An 18,553-nucleotide genomic window follows, 5' to 3' on the forward strand; every position below is an offset into this window, starting at 1 on the left:
TTTCCCATAAAATGCTGTAAATTTGCTAGAATTTAATACAAACCCCCTATGGTGTAATAATACAAAAAACTGTTTAATAAAACAAAAAAATTCTGAAATATCTTTTCTGGATTTTATTTTAAACAGCTTCTATGGAGAAGCATCTCACAGATACAAAAGAAGTATGACATCTGTTCAATTCAAGGGGTTATTTTTAAACAAGAGGCTAACATCATACATTATCAGAGAAGGTTGTTATTAAAAAAACAGAATCTCAGAGTTGGAAGACTCTTAGATGACTTACATCCACTGTGTAAGAAGACTTTTTCTCAGATTAGTCATAACTGATCCATCAAGCACAGCTATCGATTTGTAAGGATTTTCTATTTCTGTAGAACAGGGTATGACAAATTTAGTGGCTTAAAACAACATCCATTTATTGTCTCACAGTTGTGTAGGTCAGAAGTCTGGTCACAGTGCAACTAGTATCTCTCAGGGTCTCACTGGGCTGAATTCAAAGTGTTGTTCAGGGCTGCTCTCGTTTGAGGCTTGGGATCTCTACCAAGTTCATTTGTTGCAGGCAGAATTCATTTCCTGTGGGTGTAGGACTGAGCTCCGTTGTCTGCTAGCTATCAGCGGGGGATGGCTATCAGCTTCTAGAGGCTACTCTGAGGCCATGCTATGTGGCACCTTCTATCTTCAAGTCAACGATGGTGCTTCAAATCTCTGACTTTCCCCTCTGCCACAAGTCAGAGAGAACTCTGCTTTTAAAAGGATCATGTGATTAGGTCATGCTCACCTGGCTAATCTCCTTTGGCAGTATCATGTTAACATGATCACAGGAGTGATATCTCATCTCTTTCACAGGTTCTGCTCACAATCAAAGAGGAGTTAACTTAGAATTTTGCCTACCACACATCTATATACACACCAGTGACTACAACTTTGCAAGCTGCAGGACTATTTATATCAGGAAATCTGCATTCTGGGAAGTGGTCAGGAGCTCTGACATCTTCAAGGTCCATGATGAGCGGACAGATTCTAGCTCCATAGTATTTAAAATAAAGTCCTTTCATTTTCTATTTATAAGGAGATTTTTGGTTTAGAAATTTGTATAGAAACACACTCAATTCATCCCCTTTCCTTTCTCTTGTAATGAAACAACAAATTTGTCCCTTGATCTTTTAGGTTTCAGAGAAGAGCACATATCTGACATTACCTGAGATGAGCTTGCTCAGCAAAGTACATACTCATTCCTTCTTGTTAACACCCCCATATTTTAGTGGAAGGTAAATTTTTGTTTACATGTAGGATTTGCTTCAATTTTTCACACATGTTTCTAAGAATGTGCATATTGAGGTTGGTAGGGATTACTGTACATAAGGGGTTTATATTTATGCTCTTTTTTGGCCTATATTTATTGGAAAGACCAACTTGCCAAGGTTCTAAGATGAGTTCAAACAAACGCATCTGAATATTTTCCATCAAGCGGAAGGTAGAGGATCAGGCATGAATTTTCTCTTTATAGCACTTCGGATAAGAGACTTTGGAGTAAAATTCATGTATTCCTTCTCCAACTTGGTAACCACAACATCTCTTTGTCTCCATTGGCTTTTGGCCATTGATCTACTGTCTCCTGTAGAAGACACCCACGATCCCTCATAAGGCCAAATGGTGATGAGGAACAAGCAGTTCTCAAGTGATTTTAGTCATGGAATGAGTCATAGCCAAGTCATGGCCTGGTTACATCATTTAAAGTAATTGAAGAGGGGATTAATTTTATGTTTTTCTCTGATTTGGGGGAGTGAATTATTAATAGTAGCTATTTATTTAGAGGAGAAAAAGTCAAGAGATTTAGATTGGAACCCAGCAAACACATTCCCTACTTATTCAATATAGTACAGGATGTGTAGATTTACTTTTTTGACTACAAGAACCACCAAAAGAAATTAGTTGGTTTTCATAAATTTAGGGAGTGAAAGTTTAACTTTATATTAAAAAAGTTTAATTTCATATTAAAATTAATATAATATATATGTGCAAACATTTTCAAAAATCAAAACACTATTTTTTCCAAGTTTTTAAAAAATGATTTTTCCATTACATAACAACAATAGCTCATAACTTTGCCACAACATTATTGCTACTTCTAAAACTGTGATTTGCTACTGTTAGGCAAAACAATGAAAAGTCCATGAGAGGACATTGCATTCAAGATTAGTGGTGTCAGGATCTTCCAACAGCCTGGAGCCTCCAAGCTGTACTTTGAACAAGGATTCTTTTGGTGTTGGTACGTCTCTCTTGGATTACTGCTTAGTTTAGCTTTGTCCTGGCTGACCACACCCTGTCCAGCTGTGATAGATCATTTAGCTGCTACTTCTTCTCCTCCTTCCCCTTCCCCTCCTCCCCTTCTTACTTCTTCTTCTTCCTCTTCTTTTGGTTTAACTGAAATTGTTTAAATTACCCTATAGAAAACATAAGCCAAGCCCCTTTAGAAGCAGGAAGACTTGGACTGGGAATCTAGGCTAGTGCTGCAAAACAGCTCCTCTCTAAGACCCTGATCAAAGCACTTTCCCTTAGATTTCTGAGCTGAGGTGCTCTGATCTGCATTTGCCTCTGCCTCCAGTCTTAGCATCTTCTCTGATACATCTGCTGCTCATTCTGTGCACAAAATGATACCTTCTGCTACCCCTGTGTCTGCTGACACTTCCTAGTTTCTGGGTCATATCTCTTTTGTGATGATTCTCTCATATGACCTTGGTCTGTCTCTGGCCCAAATTGAGCCTCTTGAATTCTGCCCTCTTGAAGTTTCTCCCAGCTGGAGCTGTATCTTATCACCCTGTGCTAGAACAGAGGAAACCCAGAGGAAAAAGAGTGATGTGGCATCCAGCCTCAAGGAACCCTCAGACTAGTAGGAAAGGCAGGCCTTCATTAATTAATTACAGTATTAATCCCTCATGCTCTAATTCTAAATGGTCTAAAAGTGTGAAACTTTTTTTTGTTCTGTCCAGCTTTCATGTTGGTTATTCCTAAATATTCCAACACTCACTCATTTAAACTAAGGCTGGTTCCTAACATGGCTGCTTCTCTGCTTTGGGATGCTCACTAAATCCCCAATTTAGGAGTCAATGGTAAGAAATAAAACATTGAGTAGATGGATTTGATCTTAGGCTGCCCTTTGTCATGAAAGTGCCTTGGCCCCTGAGCTTTGACTGTCCGTCGTTCTTTACTCCATGAAAACTTTCATCCATATGAAATTGCCTCTATGTGACTCTGCATGCTGACTGAAGAGAAAATAAGAAGGAATAAATCTAAGTTGTTACAGAAGAGAATGTCCCAATATAGGGGCTTTTTTTCTCTCTGTTTAACCTTTATAACTTTGCCTGTAATATTTTCTGGAAAACATCTTAGAAGGTATGCAGAGTCTTAGCTATATTTATGGTAAATTCAAATACGATGAGATTAAAAGAATTGTCCCGGGACCTACACAAATGGAAGGCAGATCCCAGAACTCCATGCTCATACTCTTGTGTTCTAGCCTTTGGGATTCTTTCTTGGTCTCTCTTTGTTCTATCTGCCAAAGCATGATCAGAGCAGAAAACATCCTCAACCAATTTAGTCAAGCTCCCCATTTGGTGATTGCCTTGTTCTGAGAACATCCTGTGTATTACCGCATTTGAAGCTCCAGTTGGAGCTTCATTTACATTCGGCGACAGCTTCTTTCAAAGAACTGACCTTCTGACTATGCCGGGAGGAGCAGGGCTAAGACTTTTTTCAGCTGGAAGTTACACATTACGTATTTAGAGTGTGTGGTCATTTCAGATCTGTATAAGGCAGGGGTGGGAAAAGCGATGCCTTACAAGGCTCCTAAGTATATCTCCAATCCTGTAAGTCCAACTTGGTCGGTACTAGATTTACTCTTATGTAAATACTTATCTGACATCTTTGTACATCTGACTATAGAAGAGTACCACTACAATATTTTAATGTTTATTAATCGAAAATCCAGGCCATTTTAATCTGGTTATGTTTAGCTAACACACCAAAATCAATTTAACTATAGTGTTTAAAGATCCTAGATTGTCCAAATACGGCAACTGAATGAAATGTTTTATGAAAATAATGTTTTATGAAAATAAAATATTAGCCAAAAAGAAAAGTTTGTGTGTTAAGATACTAATCTTTCTCTCATACTTTTTTTCTCTTCCTTGCTGTTTCTCTACTAATTTATATCTGTGAATCTCTCAGTCATCATTTTTATCTAATTTACAAATCCACACATTTCTTATAACTCTGTGATGGCGAATGCCTGGTACTTATGTCACTCCCTCCCTTCTTATACCCATGTCAGATATCATTAAACAATGACAATAATCCCTCCCACTGAGCTGTGGATTTGGCTTCAGAGTCCATCTCAACACAGTAGTCTAAGCACTATTAATCTTATAGAACTGGATCATAAACTTTAATCTGTTTGCTATTCCTGCTACTTCAACATTCTCAAACACTGTTAGAAGTAGAAGATAGAAATGAAAAATGAAAGACTAAATTCAATAAAACCTGTTAACTTAGGTTATCATAGCCACTGATTGATGAAAAGGATTAAAATGCTTTAGGGAGAACATTCATATTGAGTGTTGTACTAGACAACTTCTAACAGTAGGCCATTCTGCCTTTGTATGAATGTTTCCAAGTACAATTAATTTACTTTTTGATAAAATAACTTATTACATGATTAAAAACCCTGAAGTTTAGAAAGAGTTTCCTTTCCTAAAGTTGCTTTCCTTATAACTCCACCTATTTGCCTTGCATTCCTTCAATTGAATGCATTCCTTGCATTCAATTCGATGAGTTTTGAAAATTGAGTAACCCATGTAACTATCACCTAATACAAGATGTAGAACATTCCTATCACCGAGAAATCTTCCCCAAGCCCACATTGATTGAACTCCTTGCCTCTCACCTCCCAAAGAGAAACACTGCCTCATTTCTATCACCATGGATTAGTGTATTAGTCAGAGTTCTCCAGAGAAACAGAACTAATAAAATATATATAGATTTAGATAAGAGGAGATTTATTGTAGGAATTGGCTTACATGGTTACAGAGACCAAGAATTCCCAAGATCTGTTGTCTGCAAGAAAGGCTAGTGGTGTAGTTCAGTTCAATTTGGAAGGTCTGAGAATCAGACTTGGTGGAAGGTCTGAGAATCAGACTGGTTGGTATAAGTCCTGATATGAATCTAAAAGCCCAAGAACAGGGAACACCAATGCAGGAGAAGATGACTATCTCAGCTCAAGCAGAGAGAGTGAATTTGCCCTTTATCCACCATTTTATTCTATTCAGGCCTTAAACAGGTTGGCTCACGCCCACCCCCATTGGTGAGGCAATCTTGTTTACTCTGTCTACTGATTCAAATTCTAATCTCTTCCAGAGGCTCCTTACAGACACATCCAGAAATAATGTTTTACCAGCTATCTGGGTATCCTTTAGACCAGAGGTCTCCAACCCCCGGGGCCGCAGACTGGTACCAGCTATCTGCAGAGCTCACTCTCTTATCTCTCAAGTATGTGCCCAGATGTCACCTTCTCAATGAGGCCTTTCCATGACGACTCTGCTTGAAATTGAAATTTGCCCCCATCCCTGCCCCAGACCAGCACAATCCCTTCTTATCTTCTATTTATATTTTCCTCCTTATAACACTAAACACCAACTGACTATATATTCTTTTTTTTTTTTTTTTTTTTACTGTACGCAGGCCTCTCACTGTTGTGGCCTCTCCCATTGCGGAGCACAGGCTCTGGATGCGCAGGCTCAGCGGCCATGGCTCACGGGCCCAGCCGCTCCGTGGCGTGTGGGATCTTCCTGGACTGGGTCACGAACCCGTGTCCCCTGCATCGGCAGGCGGACTCTCAAACACTGCGCCACCAGGGAAGCCCTATATATTCATTTTTATTATTTATTGCCTGCGTATTCCCTTTGAGTGTAAGTGCCTTGACAATAAAGATTTTGTCTGCTCTGTTTATGGCTGTAAACAGTTTTGGTTGCACAGTCGTCTACTATACTCGATGAATATTTCCATATACATTTATTTATATAGATTAATGAGTGAAATCTTGCTATTTTATATCTTAAAGTTGGAAAGAGTTCCTAGAGGCCAATTGATACCACTTTCAATTAGGATTTCCTCACTGGTATGTGTAAATTTCTATATTCAAATGCTATATCTCCCCAACTGTATTGTAAACTTTTGGGGAATAGAGGCCTTGTGTGTAATCTTTGTATTACCTACACTATCTTACGGCAATAGGTTCTTAACACGTATTTTTAGAATAAGTGAATAGGTATAAAGCAGATAGAAAGTGCCTTTAATGTGCTACAATTTCTACTTTTATGATTTTTTTCCTAACAATTTTTATTTATTAGGGTTTGGGAGCAGCATATACCTACAATTGTGTTTCTAAAAGTCAAAGTATAGTACATTTTCATACCTAGTTTCCATTAAATTTTATTAAAATGCTTTTGAAATGCTAATTCACACTCCCAATGATATTCTAAACACATAAAAATATAAAAATTCTCTTTTTTAAAATTTCAGCTTAAACAATAAATATTCCATAACAGATTTATATGTCTATATCATGATCTTTATCCTGTATTTTTTATGCCTTTAACTAATTTTAGAAAAGAGGAAGAACTTATACATGTACACGTGCACGACACACATGGGAAAATAAGGGACTTTGAAACAAATGTTGAAAGGAGCTGAAGAATGCCAAATACTGTCCTAATCCACAATAGCACAATATATTATACACTTAATTATTCCCCTAGTAAAGTTAAAAGAACTTATGGGAAATTGCTAACAATGAAAATGAGATCTGTTGTGTGTCAAGTAAAAATTCTCCTCAATAAAGTTGAAATATGTGTGTATGAATGTACCTAAAATTAATTCAACATTCTAAAATGGAATGACATTCTATTCACAAGATATACAAATTAGAATGAGTTTGAAAGTGAACCTGTGGATTTAGAGGAGAATAAAGCAAATGATTAGCCTCTGCATTTGCTCTTGAGCCCTCCTGTGTCGGGTACACAGCCTGGTTTCATGCATGGGGTGAGGGCAGTGTTTCTGCCTTGACTATTTCCAGCATTGTTTCTTGCACTATCAAATATCAGAAAGTATAAGTTAAATGAATAAATAAATACAAAAAAAGAATATGTTGTCCAGAGGGATTGTGAGCTTTATAAGATCATACAGACATTTAGTGGACCTGCTGTAACTAACACCTAAATTCTCCTGATTTCATTGTCAAATAAAATTATTTTAGTTATATGAATAATAAAATGTTTTAGGTCAAGAGGTTATATAGTCCCCCAAATATTTTTCAAACACATTAGTTTTATTTTACTGATATAATATTTAAAATTACAACTAAATTTCATTTCTTTAAAAAAAAGAAGCAAGAGTTCTTTTCTTTTTCTTTTATTAAGTGCAGTTGATGTACAATATTCTATTAGTTTCAGGTGTACAACATAATGATTTGATATTTAAATAACTACAAAATTATCACTATGATAAGTCTAGTAAACTTCTGTCACCATAAAAGTTATTACAATATTATAGACTATACCCCCTCTGTATTACATCCCTGTGACTTATTTATTTTATAAAAGGAAGTTCATACCTCTTTATCCCGTTCACTTATTTTACCCAACGCTTTGCCCTCCACCACTCTGGCAGCCACCAGTTTGTTCTCTGTTTCTATGAGTCTGTATCTGTTTTTTTGTGTTTGTTCATTTGTTTTGTTTTTAGATTCCACATATAAGTGAAGTTAAACAGTATCTGTCTTTGTCTGTGTGACATATCATCTGTGTAATACCCTTTATGACCAACCAGGTCATCTCAAATGGCAAGATTTCATTCTTTTTTATGGCTAAGGAATATTCCATTATATATATACCACTTCTTTATCCATTCATCTATCGATGGACACCTAGATTACTTCCATAACTTGGATATTGTAAATAATGGTTCAGGAATATAGAGTTGCATATATCTTTTGAAGTAGTATTTTCATTTCTTTGGATAAATACCCAGAAGTGGAATTGCTGGATCATATGGTAGTGAGATTTTTAATTTTTTGAGGAATCATCATGCTATTTCCTATACTGACTGCACCAATTTACATTCCTACCAACATTGCACAAGGATTCCCCTTTCTCCACATCCTCATCAACACTTGTTATTTGTTGTCTTTTTGATAATAGCCATTCTGACAGGAGTGAGGTAATAATCTCATTGTGGTTTTGATTTGAATTTCCTTGATGATTAATGATATTGAGCATCTTTTTCATGTGCCTGTCTTCTTTGGAAAAATGTCTATTCAGGACCTCTGCCCATTTTTTAATTGGGTTGTTTTTTTGATATTGAGTTGTATGAGTTCTTTGTATATTTTAGATATTAACCCCTTAGCAGATGTATCATTTGCAAATATCTTCTCCCATTCAGGAAGCAGCCTTTTTGTTTTGTTGATAGTTTTCTTTGTTGTGCAAAAGCTTATAGTTTGATGTAGTCTCACTTGTTTATATTTGCTTTTGTTTCCCTTGCCTGAGGACACATATCAAAAAAATATTGCTAAGACTAATATAAAAAAGAGTACTGTCTATGTCCCTCTAGTTTTATGGCTTCAGGGCTTACATTTAAATTATTAGTTCAGTTTCAGTTTATTCTTGTATATGGTGTGGGCAAGTAATTCAGTTTTATTCTTTCATATGCAATTGCCCAGTTTTCTCAACACTATTTATTGAAGAGGCTCTCTTTCCTCCATTGAATATTCTTGCCTCCTTTGTCATAGATTAATTGCTTATATAAGTGTGGATTCATTTCTGGGCTCTCTATTCTGTTCCATCGATCTATGTGTTTTTGTACAAGCACCATACTGTAGCTATATAATAGAGTTTGAAAACACAGAGTGTGATACCTCCAGCCTGTTCTTTCTCAAGATTGCTTTGACTATTCAGGGTATCTTGTGTTTACATATAAATTTTAGGGTTATTTGCTTTGTAGAAAAATGTCACTAGTATTTTGAAAGGGATTGCTTTGAATCTGTAGATTGCCTTGGGTAATATCGTAATTTAAATAATATTAATTCTTCCAGTCAATGAACATGGTATATATTTCCATTTGTTTGTATCATCTTCAACGTCTTACAGTTTTCTGAGTACAGATCTTTTACTTCCTTAGTTAGATTTATTCCTAGGTATTTTATTCTTTTCAATGAAATTTTAAATGAGATTTTAAAAAATTTTCTCTTTCTGATAGTTCATTGTTAGTGTATAGAAATGCAACAGATTTCTGTATATTACTTTTGTATCCTGCAACTTTACTGAGTTCATTTATTGGTTCTATAATTTTTTGTGGTGTCTTTAAGATTTTCTATATATAGTATCATGACATCTGCAAACAGTGAAAGTTTTACTTCTTCCTTTCCAGTTTGGACTCCTTTTATTTATTTTTCTTATCGTATTTCTGTGGCTAAGACTCCCAATACTATGTTGAATAAAATTGGCAAGAGTGGACATCCTTGTTCTGTTCCTGATTATAGAGAAAATGCTTTTAGGTTTTCACCATTTTGAGTATGATGTTAGCTGTGTGCTTGTCATATATGTCTTTTATTTATGTTGAGGCATGTTCTCTTTATAACCACTTTGTGGAAAGATTTTATCATAAATGGATGTTAAATTTTGTTTAAAACTTCTTCTGTGTCTGTTGCGATGATCATATGATTTTTATTTTTGACTAAACATTTTTTCTTCAATATTTCTTTTACATTGGAGTATAGTTGCTTTACAATACTGTGTTAATTTATACTGCACAGCAAAGTAAATCAGCTATATGTATATCATCTTTGTTAGATTTCCTTCTCATTTAGGTCACCACAGAGGATTGAGTAGAATTCCCTGTACTATAGAGTAGGTTCTCATTTGTTATCTATTTTATACATAGTACCAATAGTGTATATATGCAATCCCAATCTCCCAATTCATCCCACCCCATTTCCCCCTTGGTATCTACACATTTATTCTCTACATCTGTGTCTTTATTTCTGCTTTGTAAATAAGATCATCTACACCAATTTTTTCAGATTCCACATATATGCATTAATATACGATACTTGTTTTTCTCTTTCTGACATACTTCTCTTTGTATGGCAGTCTCTAGGTTCATCCATGTCTCTACAAATGATCCAATTTCATTCCTTTTTATGGCTGAATAATATTCCATTGTATATATGTACCATATCCTCTTTATACATTCCTCTGTTGATGGACATTTAGGTTGATTCCATGTCCTGGCAATTATAAATAGTGTTGCAATGAACATTGGGGTGTATGTGTCTTTCTAACCATGGTTTTCTCTGAGTATATGCCCAGGAGTAGAATTGCTGGGTCATATGGTAGTTCTATTTTGAGTTTTTTAAGGAACCTTCATGGTGGCTCTACCAATTCACATTCCCACCAACAGTGTAGGAGGGTTCCATTTTCTCCACACCCTCTCCACCATTTATTGTTTGTAGATTTTTTGATGATGGCCATTCTGACCAATGTGAGGTGATAGCTTATTGTATCAACAGTTTTGATTTGCATTTCTCTAAAAATTAGTGATCTTGAGCAACTTTTCATGTGTTTTTTGGCCATCTGTATGTCTTCTTTGGAGAAGTGTCTATTTAGATCTTCTGCCCATTTTCTGATATTTGTTTGTTTGATTGAGTTATTTGGTTTTTTGTTATTGAGCTCCATGAGCTGCTTGTATATTTTGGAGATTAATCCTTTGTCAGTTGCTTCATTTGCAAATATTTTCTCCCATTCTGAGGGCTGTCTTTTCGTCTTGTTTAGGGTTTCCTTTGCTGTACAAAAGCTTTTAAGTTTCATTAGGTCCCACTTGTTTATTTCTGTTTTGATTCTCATTACCCTAGGAGGTGGGTCAAAAATTTCTTGCTGCAATTTATGTCAAAGAGTGTTCTGCCTATGTTTTCCTCTAAGAGTTTTATAGTGTCTGGCCTTACATTCAGATCTTTAATCCATTTTGAGTTTACTTTTGTGTATGGTGTTAAGGAGTGTTCTAATTTCATTCTTTTACACGTAGCTGCCCAGTTTTTCCAGCACCACTTATTGAAAAGGCTGCCTTTTCTCCACTATATATCCCTGTCTCCTTTGTCATAGATCAGTTGACCATAGGTGCATGGGTTTATCTCTGGGCTTTCTATCCTGTTGCATTGATCTATATTTCTGTTTTTGTGCCAGTACCATGTTGTCTTGATTACTGTAGCCTTGTAGTATAGTCTAAAGTCAGGAAGCATGATTCCTCCAGCTCCATTTTTTTTCCTCAAGATTGATTTTGCTATTTGAGATCTTTTTGTTTCCATACAAATTGTAAAATTTTTTGTTCTTGGGCTTTCCTGGTGGTGCAGTGATTGAGAGTCCACTTGCAGATACAGGGGACATGGGCTCGTGCCCCAGTCCAGGAAGATCCCACATGCTGCGGAGCGGCTGGGTCCATGCGCCATGGCTGCTGAGCCTGCATGTCTGGAGCCTGTGCTCCACAAAGGGAGAGACCACAACAGTGAGAGGCCCGTGTACTGCAAAAAAAAAAAAAAAATTTTTTTATTCTAGTTCTGTGAAAAATGTCACTGATAATTTGATAGGGATTGCACTGAATCTGTAGATTGCTTTGAGTGGTATAGTCATTTTCACAACACTGATTCTTCTAATCCAAGAACATGGTATATCTCTCCATCTGTTTGTGTCATCTTTGATTTCTTTCATCAGTATCTTATAGTTTTCTGTATACAGGTCTTTTGCCTCTCTAGGTAGGTTTATTCCTAGGCATTTTTTCTTTTTATTCCAGTGGTAAATGGGATTGTTTCCTCAATTTCTCTTTCTGATCATTTCTTGCTAGCATATAGAAATGCAAGAGATTTCTATGTACTAATTTTGTATCCTGCAACTTTACTATATTCACTGATTAGCTTTAGAAGTTTTCTGGTGACATCTTTAGGATTTTCTATGTATAGAATCATGTCATCTGCAAAGAGTGACAGCTGTACTTCTTATTTTCCAATTTGGATTCCTTTTATTTCTTTTTCTTCTCTGATTGCCATGGCTAGGACTTCCAAAACTATGTTGATAATAGTGTCAAGAGTGAGCACACATGTCTTCTTCCTGATCTTAGAGGAAGAGCTTTCAATTTTTCACCATTGAGAGTAATGTTTGCTGTGGGTTTGTTGTATATGCCCTTTATTATGTTGATGTAGGTTCTCTCTGTGCCCACTTTCTAGAGAGTTTTTATCATAAATGGGGGTGGAATTTTGTCAAAAGCCTTTTCTGCATCTATTGAGATGATAATATGGTTTTTATTCTTCAATTTATTAATATGCTGTATCACATTGATTGATTTGCATATATTGGAGAATCCTTGCATCCCTGGGATAAATCCCACTGATCATGGTGTATGATCCTTTTAATATGTTGTTGGATTCTGTTTGCTAATATTTTTTTGAATATTTTTGCGTCTATGTTCATCAGTGATATTGGTGTGTAATTTTCTTTTATTGTGATATCTTTGTCTAGTTTTGGTATCAGGGTGATGGTGGCCTCATAGAATGAATTTGGGAGTTTTCCTTCTTCTGTAATTTTTTGGAAGAGTTTGAGAAGGATAGGTGTTAGCTCTTCTCTAAACGTTTGATAGAATTCGCCTGTGGAGCCATCTGCTCATGGACTTTTGTTTGTTGGAATATTTTTTTTTGGCGATACATGGGCCTCTCACTGTTGTGGTCTCTCCTGTTGTGGAGCACAGGCTCCGGACGTGTAGGCTCAGCGGCCATGGCTCACAGGCCCAGCTGCTCTGTGACATGTGGGACCCTACCAGAACGGGGCACGAACCTGTGTCCCTTGCATCGGTAGGTAGACTCTCAACCACTGCGCCACCAGGGAAGCCCTGTTGGAATATTTTAAATCACAGTTTAAATTTCATTATCTGTGATTTGTCTGTTCATATTTTCTATTTCTTCCTGGTTCAGTCTTGGAAGGTTGTACTTTTCTAAGATTTTGTCCATTTCTTCCAGGTTGTCCATTTCATTGGCATAGAGTTGCTTGTAGTAGTCTCTTATGATCCTTTGTATTTCTGTGGTGTCAGTTGTAACTTGTTTTTCATTTCTAATTTTATTGATCTGAGTCCTCTCCATTTTTTTCTTGATGAGTCTGGCTAACGTTTCATCAATTTTGTTTACCTTCTCAAAGAAACAGTTTTTAATTTTATTGATCTTTGCTGGGTTTTTTTTTCATTTCTATTTCACTTATTTCTGCCCTGATCTTTATGGTTTATTTCCTTCTACTAACTTTGTGTTTTCTTTGTTCTTCTTTCCCAGTTGTTTTTGGTGTAAAGTTAGCTTGTTTATTTCAGATTTTCTTGTTTCTTGAGGTAGGATTGTATTGCTATAAACATCCCTCTTAGGACTGCTTTTGCTTCATCCCATAGGTTTTGGGTCATCATGTTTTCATCGTCATTTTTTTCTAAGTATTTTTTGATTTCCTCTTTGATTTCTTCAGTGATCTCTTGGTTATTTAGTAGCATATTGTTTAGTCTGCATGTATTTGTGTTTTTTACAGGTTTTTTCCCCCTGTAATTGATTTCTAATCTCATAGCATTGTGGTCAGGAAAGTTGCTTGATATGATTCAATTTTCTTAAATTTACCTAAGCTCACTTTGTGACCCAGCATTTGATCTATTCTGGAGAATGTTCCATGTGCACTTGAGAAGAAAGTGTATTCTGCCACTTTCGGATGGATTGTCATATAAATATCAGTTACGTTTACCTGGTCTTATGTGTCATTTAAGGCTTGTGTTTCCTTATTAATTTTCTGTCTGGACCATCTATCCATTGGTGTAAGTGGGGTGTTAAAGTCCCCCACTATTTTTGTGTTACTGTTGATTTCCCCTTTTATGGCTGTTAGCATTTACCTTATGTCTTGAGGTGTTCCTGTGTTGGGTGCATAAATATTTACAATTGTTATATTTTCTTCTTGGATTGATCCCTTGATCATTATGTAGTGTCCTCCCTTGTCTCTTGTGACAGTCTTTATTTTAAAGTCTATTTTGTCTGATATGAGTATTGCTATTCCAGTTTCCTTTTGATTTCCATTTTCAGGGAATATCTTTCCATCTCCTCACTATCAGTACGTATGTGTCCCAGGGTCTGAAGTGGGTCTCTTGTAGACAGCATATGTATAGGTCTTGTTTTTATACCTATTCAGCCAGTGTGTGTCTCCTGGTTGGAGCATTTAATCCATTTACATTTAAGGTCTTTATTGATATGTATATTCCTATTACCATTTTCTTAACTGTTTTGGGTTTGTTTTTATAGGTCTTTTCTTCTCTTGTGTTTTCTGCCTAGAGAAGTTCTTTTAGAATTTGTAGTAAAGCTGGTCTGGTGGTGCTGAAATCTCTTAGTTTTCACTGTTCTCTAAAGCTTTTGATTTCCTCATCAAATCTGAATGAGATCATTGCTGGGTAGAGTAATCTTGGTTGTAGGTTTTCCCCTTTCATCACTTTAGGTATATCCTGCCACTCCCTTCTGGCCTGCAGAGTTTCTGCTTAAAGTTCAGCTGATAACCTTATGGGGATTCCCTTGTATGTTATTTGTTGCTTTTCCCATGCTGTTTTTATTATTTTTCCTTGTATTTAGTTTTTGTTAGTTTGATTAATATGTGTCTTGGCATGTTTCTCCTTGGATTTACCCTGTATGGGACTCTCTGTGCTTACTGGACTTGATTGACTATTTACTTTCCCATGTTGGGAAGTTTTCAACTATACTCTCTTCATGTATTCTCAGACCCTTTCTCTTTCTCTTCCTCTCCTGGGACCCCTAAAATTCAAATGTTTGTGGGTTTAATATTGTTCCAGAAGTCTCTGAGACTGTCCTCAATTCTTTTCATTCTTTTTTCTTTATTCTGCTCCATGGCTGTTATTTCCACCATTCTATCTTCCAGCTCACTTATCCATCCTTCTGCCTCAGTTATTCTGCTATTAATTCCTTATAGTGTACTTTTTATTTCCATTATTGCATTGTTCATCACAGTTTGTATTTTATTTAGTTATTCTAAGTCCTTTTTAAATGTTTCTTGTATTTTCTCCATTCTATTTCTAAGATATTGGATCATCTTTACTGTCATTACTCTCAATTCTTTTTCAGGTAGTTTGCCCATTTCCTCTTCATTTATTAGGTCTTGTGGGTTTTTGTCTTGCTCCTTTGCCTGCAAGATACTTCTCTGTCTTCTCATTTTGTCTAACTTACTGTGTTTGAGGTCTCCTTTCTGCAGGCTGCACAGTCATATTTCCTCTTGCTTCTGGTGTCTGCCCCCAGTGGGTGAGGTTGTTCCAGTGGCTTGTGTAGGCTTCCTGGTGGGAGGGACTGGTGTCTATGTTCTGGTGGGTGGAGCTGGACCTTGTCCCTCTGATGGGCACAGCCACCTCAGGTGGTGTGTTTTGGGGTGTCTGTGGGCTTAGTACAACTTTAGGCAGCCTGTGTGCTGATGGGTGGTTTTGTTTTCTTGTCTTGCTTGTTGTTTGGCATGGGGCATTCAGTACTGGAACCTGCAGGCAGTTGGGTGGAGCCAGATCTTGGAGTTGAGATGGAGACCTCAAGGAGAGCAGTTGCTGTTTAATATTCCCTAGGACTGGGAATTCCCTGACATTCCAGCATCAGGGACTCACTGTTCCCTCCCCAGAGGCTCAGGCCTGACACCCAGACTGGAAACCAAGACCCTGCAAACCACACGGCTTGGCAATAAAAGGGAAAAAAAGAGAAAAGACAGGAAAGAAACAAATGAAAACACACAGACCAAAAATACCACACACACATACAAAAAAAGAAATACAAACAAAAACAGGGAAAACAAGGGAGCAACCAGCCCATCAAAAGAACCCAAAAATGAAATCAAACGTTTAAAAATCAAATTGACCAGAACAAAAAATAAAAGACAAAACAAAAGCAGAATGCAAACTGAAGGAAAAAAGGAAGAAACAAAACAAACACACAAAAATGATATAAAAAGATAAAACAAATAGAACAAAGGAAGAAAGATATAAACAAAATTGAATAAAGGAAAGAAAAAAGAAAACAAGGAAAAAATACAGAACAACAAAAATGTAACATAGAAATAGAAATATAAAAATATATTAAAAAATTTAAAAAAATGAAATGAAAATAAAAACAATATTAAAACAACAGAACAAAACAAAACATAAAAAATAGTAATAATTATATTTTCCTGGTGTCTCAGCTGTCCATGTCCTTGCCCCCACTGTGAGTTCAGGCCAACTCCACCATTACCCTGGGGTAATGGAGAGAAGGAAGTATATATCTGTTTTTAGATAGCTTTGTTCTGAATTTTGAGGATGGTTTGACCATTGCAATCCAAAGCAAAAATTAGTGAAATGAAGTTGTCAAAAGATTTGAAGAATAAAACAACTTCCACTGTATATTTGATTAGGTTTTTAAATATTTGGGATCAGAAAGGCAAAACTGTGCATGTACTTGCATATGTTATCACCAAGTGTTGATCTTTTATTTAATAAACAACTTTGCCAAGAGATTAACTTTTCCTCATTATTCTCTCCTAAGAGAAGGAGAAGTAGAAGGTATGGAAATACATGCTGTTGAAGCCAACACAAACTATGTCATTACATATATATCTTTCGGGTTCTCAACAAGGAATAAATTGTGTTTTATTGTCCCACTTTTATAAGAGGGGACCATGTGGCTTAGAAATTTTTTTAGAAACTTGATTAAGATCATGCATCTAAGATATGGTAGAGTTAAGATTCAAATCCAGGTCTATATCACTGATTAATTCATCCAAAAGTATTTATTTACTATGTGCCAGGAATTGTGTTAGATGTTACAGACCCAAGAGTGAACAAAGCCAGGCGTTGTCCTTGTCCCCAAGGAATTTACAGTCTGGTTGGGGATATTAGCCTTAATCAAAGGATGACACAAATTACACACATTGCTATGGTAATTAGTGCTCCAAAGGAAAGTTAAAGGATGCTGCAAGAGCTTATAATGGGGAGTTTGATTTCATCAGTGGGGGATAGGAAAGGCTGTTGTGAGGAAGTGGTGGCTGAGTTCACTCTGACAGTGAGTGCAGAGGCCAGTAAAGTCTGGTCCAGGCAGATGCATCAACTTACTCAGGGAAAGCTCTTGGGCTGAGGGAGCTTGAGGTTAAAGGAGAGGAGCCTTGTTGGCTTTTGGTCATTTGGTTAGGATTTTGGTCTTTATCTCAAGAGTAATTAGAAGCTATTGAAAGTTTCAAAGTTGATTTATGTTTTGAAAAGGCGCCTCTTTCTGCTTGTAAAACACTCAATTGGCCACATTTTCACTTACTTTTCAACTGGTAACTGTAGGCACGCTTGGGGGAAAAGAAGTTAGCTTACGTTTATACCCCTCTCAATGTTTCTATTTTTCAGTTTGTAAGAAATTAAAAAAATGAATTATAAAATTTCACCTCAACTCTTGAAAGGGAGATTCCATAATTTCAGACCTTGGATGAGAAGACAAAACATTAACAATGTGACGTTAATCAAGATATTTCTTTGGCATTTCCTGTCAGCCTCCACATAGACATTTGAGCCTAGTTTTTATACAATGGACATTACTAATTTCCTCTAGCTGCTCTATGTGCTTGCACGAAAGAGGAAAAACATGTCTGAAAGGATAATAAAAGAAATAGTGCAACACATAGTTGAATGGTTAAAATATTAAGTGTTTCAAAATGGTAAAATTTGAAACTCTTGGTAAGAGACTGAGTATGAATGATTTAAAAAAATGAAGACATTTCGATTTGTTTCTGAAAAAAAGAAATGGAAACATTCTGCTTAAATGTTTATTTTCTCTTTTTTTCAAAATTTTGATGTTTCATTGCTGTTATTTTTATTGTATTAGATAATATTTGATATTTCATTAACACTGAATATATTTTTAAACATAAAATTTGTCTTTAAAAGAGTCTTCTGTGATATTGAAGTGATGTAGCAATCAGTTGACCTTAAGTCCAAAGGTAGATCAGAATATTAATTTTCAAGTTACAGAATTCCTAGCAAAGAGGGGTGCGCTTATAGCTATGAAAACACTCCAAATATATGATAAACAGAAAGAAACAGTAAATATCAGCAGTAACAAGCTTATGAATTACTTTAATTCTATAGTTTTATGATCAAATTTCCTGTTTTCTAAGAGAACCAAAAATATTTTAAAACATGACATGAACAGAATATTTAGTAGTTGGTGAAAGTTATAATTTATATTTTGTAGAATTGCACGAAGAAACATGAATGACAATGCAGACAAGCGAGTGATTTGGGGAAATGATTAGACTTAGAATAAAGTGCTTGCAACACCGGGCTAACAGCATGAAGTTAGTTACTGTTAAAATACCAAAAAAAAAAAAAAAATTGCTTTCCTGAGTCTAGCTAAGTGACTAGAAGTGAGGAAACAGCTTGGGTCAAATCCAGA

The sequence above is a fragment of the Monodon monoceros genome, unplaced genomic scaffold (genome assembly GCF_005190385.1).
Source record: "Monodon monoceros isolate NGI ecotype Baffin Bay Population unplaced genomic scaffold, NGI_Narwhal_1 Super_Scaffold_15, whole genome shotgun sequence".
NCBI lineage: Eukaryota > Metazoa > Chordata > Mammalia > Artiodactyla > Monodontidae > Monodon > Monodon monoceros.